Here is a 6,000-nt window from a genome sequence, read left to right as displayed (position 1 = left end):
ACTCTACATCTACACTCTTATAAAATACTAGCAAGATGCCCATGCGTTGCACGGAACATCAAGATGCATTTGTATGAGTAGTTTATCTTGTGGGAGAAAAGGATGAACAAGGGAAGGCCTTATTTGCAAGTGTGGAGAGGGGTGTGGGTATCTTTTTGCAAAATTGCCATAGTTTCCTTCCTATCCGTCAGATATAGAACGAATGGCCTATATTGCAGGATGGCAGGCACACGATCATCACCGACTATGCTTTTTATAAGAGTAGGGATAAAATACACTCTTATAAAAAACAGAGTTGGTGATGATGGTGTGCCTGCCATCCTGCAATATAGGCCATCCGATTTATATCTGACGGATAGGAAAGAAACTATGACAATTTTGCAAAAAGGTACCCACACACCTCTCCACACTTGCAAATAAGGCCTTCCCTCGTTCATCCTTTTCTCTCACAAGATAAACTAGTCATACAAATGCATCTTGATGTTACGTGCAACGCACGAGCATCTTGCTAGTAAGAATGAAAACAAACGACAAAAAAATATTGGACGGTGGTTCGAAGTCATGACCGCGGGCACAGCAGACAAGGTGGCCTTGTATTGGTATGTTGAGCCGTCTGTTTTAACACACAGGAGCTGTTGTGGTGATTATACACACATGCACGCATGCACACGAACTGCATGCACGCAACACTCACACGAACACATGCACCCACGCATGCACGCAACACTCACACGTACACACGCAGCCACGCACGCACGCAACACTCACACGCACACACGCACGCATGCATGCACACACCAGTACACCACACGACCAACACACACTCTCTCAAGTGCTCAACCTACACGTGCATGCGAACACATCAGGCCCTGATAGACACATACACAACCAGGTGATTCCCGCGCACGGGGTGGAGTCTTGTCGCGCCTGCGTAAATTTGTGTTTATCTGACCTTTTCCCTATGCGAACGGACAGGTGGGACCCACAAGGAACGTGGTCAATTTAACTAGTCAACATGGTGCCACGCAGACTATTTGGCCGGTCAACAGAGTGCAATCCGATGCTGAACCGTGAGCAAGTGACCGTATAATCACCGCAAAACATATATAGTGACCGCAATCAGCTTATTCTGAAGTTCGGTGAATGTACTACGCTTTTCTCTCTGTAGGCCCTCCAAAACTACATCTCTACACGTTCTCGCATGTTATATCTAACAACTATGCAATACAACACTACTACTACACTCTAACACAATAAATCATATGTGTTTTTAGTTTTACTAGATATCATATTGTTACTTAATTATTCAGTTTGCATACATTAAAATTGCCTTTGAAATGTATGGCCAGTATCATATACCGCCCGGGAAAAATCCCGCCCTTTCCTGTTTAATCGGGTTTGTATCGATGGATCGTGCGAAACAGCAAAACTATAGTACTATATACAGTACAAGTGACAGTTCACTGGGCCGTCGTGTCGTGTACTCCTCCGTCGTAAGAGTGGAGCGCTCGCTTTCATAAATCTTCTAGTCCCTTTCGCCGACATGTGGGACATCAAGCTACCGGGTCCACGTGCCATACCGGAATACAGTGCAGAGCAGCCGGGGTGAAGCACCCAGTCATGGCGCCGGCGTTGTAATGAGCAATGAGGCGTCAAATCACAAAGTTGCACCTTTCCCGCAGTTAAGTTGGAGGGACGAAGTAATAATGCTAAAAAAAGAAGTTGGAGGGACGAAGCAACCATCATTTCACTCGTTGTTGAATCCGCTTCTCCCTCATCTTCTTCAAGTTAACCATGTGTTGCTTCTGTCGTTGTTCTGCCTCATGTGGGAAGCGGATCGGCTTGGTAAAGCATTGACACATGGGGCCGCATGTTAGCAAACCGCCAGGACAACGTCCTCTAAAAATAAGAAACCTCCCCCGCCATCCACGCGGCAAAATCACCTCCTTTTTACTAATCTTGATTCTATAATTTTTTAGATCAATATAATTGAGATTTGTATAGATAGCACACAGGAGCAAAACCAAGTGGTACGGTTAAGGGCATCCACAATGTGTAGCCAAATGTGAAAATAGCTTTTGGCATCGTGGGAACCATTGCGGACGGTGTTGCCAAAGCCAAAAGGATGGAACCGAAGCTCCCTGATTGATTGATTGAAGGAATAGAAAAATGCAACATCTCTCCTCTTTCTCCCGTGCTTGGACGCATGTACAGTATAGAGGACAGAGTCTACTCCCCTATCCCTTCTATCACAAATCACAAAGCAGTGAGGCGTCAAATCACAAAGCACAGATGAGGCAACCATCATTTCACTCTTCGCTGACTCCGCTTCTCCATCGTCTTCTTCGAGAAACCATCTCACCGCACTAAGCTGGACGGACGACGCTATTGTGTACGAGTAGTACTGGTACATTTACGCGTCCTTTGGTTCAACGGACTTCCTGGATGCAAATAAGGCGGTTGTCTCGGCTTGCAGGCAGCACTTGTGAATGACTTACCGTGGTCTCCCTCAATGGTGTTCTCCGTCGAACGCACTTCGCCAAACCACAACGTTCGAGATATCGTCGACGTCACCGCAATGGGGAAGGAAGTCAAATATAGTTACTACCTCCATTTTTTTGTACACAAGGCCAGTATATCAAAATTACAATTTGCAAAAGGCCACTAACACTAATCGAGGCAAAATTGATGGGGTTTGCCTCGTACTAGCAACCAAGGACATTAATATCCCCTGCATGCATGCAGAAGTGAGAAGGTTGGTTTGCATGGCGCTGCATTAATCAAGCGATGAGGAGTGAGATGGTTAGCTCTTTGGGCTTTGGAGAAAAATATGCATTAATTGACACATGAAACGAGGATTTGTATTGATTAATCCCGCGAAGGAAAACCCCGCCTTTCTTTTTTAACACTAGTACTCCTAGTACGTAGTACTACGTAGTTATCCTGTTTGGGTCTAGGCCTTGCATTGCCATACTTCGCCACACATTTTTGCCAAGCTTGCCTAAAGTTTTCAAAATGAAAAGGAGGTACACTTGCGCACGGTTGTCGCGGTCGCACCGCACCCTCACACGGTCGCTCCTGCACGCCGCGAACCCAACCAAGGGAACGCACCCTCACTGACACGTGCTGTCGCATGTGAACAAACCAAACTCAGCCATCCTACCGCTGACACATAATTTTCGTTCATAGAGTATGTTTATCCAACCGCATGTTGGGGAGTATCCGTACGGCCCGTGCGGTGATCTGTTGGGGAAGAAGAGGAGGCGAGGAAGAAGGGTTAGGAGACGTAGGATATTCATCCAACCGCCTGAAATGGTAGACTGACCCAAGTCAGGCGACTTGCATACCAATATATATTTTTACACAGCAAAAGATCCATAAAAACAACAACATAAAGCAAAACTATCACTGTTCGTGGAACAAGACGGCCTCGTCGTCTTTGGCTGCCGGCGCGAACCAGTCGTAGCTGCCGACGTGTGTCTCCGCACCGTGGTTGTCCTCGGCCTCCAGCTACTCGTTCACGCGGAGCGTGCGGGCGCTCTGCACGGACGAGAGCACCGTCCGGTTCAAGTCGAGGACGTCCGGTTCCGCCTGCAGGAGGGCCTCGATGGCAGCGGCATCCGCGCGCTCCGCGTCGAGTCGAGCCTCCGCCGCCCGGTTCAAGTCCAGGACGTCCGGTTCCGCCTGCAGGAGGGCCTTGATGAGAACGGCATCCGCGCGCTCCGCATCGAGTTGAGCCTCTGCCGCCCGGTTCAAGTCCAGGACGTCCGGTTCCGCCTGTAGGAGGGCCTCGATGGCAGCGGCATCCGCGCGCTCCGCCTCAAGTTGATCCTCCGCCGCCCGGTTCACATCCACGACATCCGGTTCCGCCTACAGGAGAGCCTCAATGGCAGCGGCATGCGCGCGCTCCGCGTCGAGTTGAGCCTCTGCCTCCCGGTCCTCCTTTAGTATCGCCAGGTTGAACCGCTGGTCTGCTTGCACCATGGGGGACTCGGACGCCGGCACGAAGTCGACGTCCATCGTCTCATACCCATCGGGGGCCTTCTGTGCCCCGCCATGAACGTTGGATCGGCTTCCTCCTCCTTGTAGCTTGGCTCCAAAGAACTCGGGGATTGGCCCGCCGCAAAGTGATCTTGGGAACGGAGGTCTCTGTCGCCGACCGCCGCCGTGATTTCTGCGCGGCGCTCCGGCGTCAGCATCTTGTAGTACGTGATCTTGCGGTGCACCATGGCTTTCTGGCGAACTAGGGGACGCTTGATGCAGGCTAGGGGATCGAAAGGTGGGGGAAGGGGCTAGAGATTAGGTGTGGTTTTAGGGTAGTGGCTGGCGAAGGTTCTGGTGTGAATAGTGGTTCCGGTGACGACCGGTCAATCGGTTTTGACTGTACATCGCTCTTTTTGCGTTCGCGTTGCAGCCCGGCACGCTGGACCCTCCACGTCGCTCACCGAATGGAACGCGCTTCGTCTTGCATTTTCGCTCGCTTGTGGGACCGCAGTTGAGAGCAAACCGACGTCCCTCCCCCTCCCCCGCCCGCGTCATTTTATGCGGAGTAAATAAAAATAGAGGGGGTATACTACAGATGAGGATCCCCTGACGTGGCCGAACCCATTGAGTAACTGACATGCAGGGCCTAGCAAGCATGGGGTCCACCAATAAGTGACCGAAAAGGAGGGTAAGGCAGGGATACGTATGTGAAAGGAGCTTCCAATGATATAATTTTCACATTATACATCTCGTGTACTATTAATCTTGTCAATAGTCAAATGCGGTTTTGAAAAACGCATTAGAGCATGGTTAATAATATAGCCAGTCGATGGCTACAAGGAACTGCCATGTCATCTATAGCCATCATCTATTATATGCACTCATACAGTAGTGTGGGCTATAAGGTTGGCTATTTCCCGCAAAAAAAATTATAAGGTTGGCTATTGTATTAGTACTTTTTTCCATCTCCTCTCCATCTCTTTCTTCATATTTATTGTACGTATTTAACTAGGAATGCATATATAGCTAGGCTCTTGCATGAGAGCTCACTCCCCTTACTTTTTCACATCTCTCTCCTCCACATAGGCCCTATATAAATGGAAGGAGGGAGTACAACTATGAGCACTGCATACTCTAGTACAGATGTTGTCAGTACTCCACTAGTACTATTGGACATGGAGCTTAAAAAAGTTACTATTGGACTGGCTATACGTGGTGAAATCCTAGTAGGAAGAGCATGCGCGAGAACAAGCACATTCACGTGGTTGAAAACAAATTGGAAACCATCTCGAGTACAAATCTAGGAGTACGTACGAATCTAACAATATTGATTGGGCGTTGTTGAACGTTGATACTTTTTTTTATCAAAGTAGAGATACTTTGACTACACATAAAACTTATATGTAAACTAGAAAGGATAGGAGGGAGTATATTGTACGTTCAAAAATGAAACGAACATTGAATACCCTTTATATATGATTTGCGGATGCTATGATCACCGGTTCAAAATTTTGAATCCGCCTTAGGTATCACACATGCCCCCACTCGTTCTCTCTCGATTTCATCTCGGGGTCCGGAGATCGATTGAAAGAGGACTAGGGTGGGTACAATATGTTCGTTTAGCTTATGAACGTACAATATACTACCTCTGATCCCCACAACCCCACCCCCCCCCCCCCCGCGGGTCATTTCTATCATAGAAACAGACCAAACCTTTATCTCCTTGCACGACACGCAGTTGATCTCTGAACATCAATCGATCTCATCAACATGTGTCGGGGCATGAACCGAATGGGATGTCAAAACTAAGACGCGAAGCGACACATAGTGGAGGCAAAGTGAAACTTTATACGAACCGTTTGTTTGTATGCATGTCGGACAAATTACAAATAAACATTGGAAATACAAGCATGGTCTAGGCCCACATGCGAATGATACTCGGCGGAATGTTCAAATGAGGCATGCGGGAGGATGGACTTGACCGGAGGGCGATGTGATCGATGGAGAAGAGGGTTG

This window comes from Aegilops tauschii, chromosome 2 (genome assembly GCF_002575655.3).
Source record: "Aegilops tauschii subsp. strangulata cultivar AL8/78 chromosome 2, Aet v6.0, whole genome shotgun sequence".
Lineage (NCBI taxonomy): Eukaryota > Viridiplantae > Streptophyta > Magnoliopsida > Poales > Poaceae > Aegilops > Aegilops tauschii.
The sequence above is the reverse complement of the archived record's forward strand: the minus strand, read 5'-3'. Positions refer to the sequence as shown.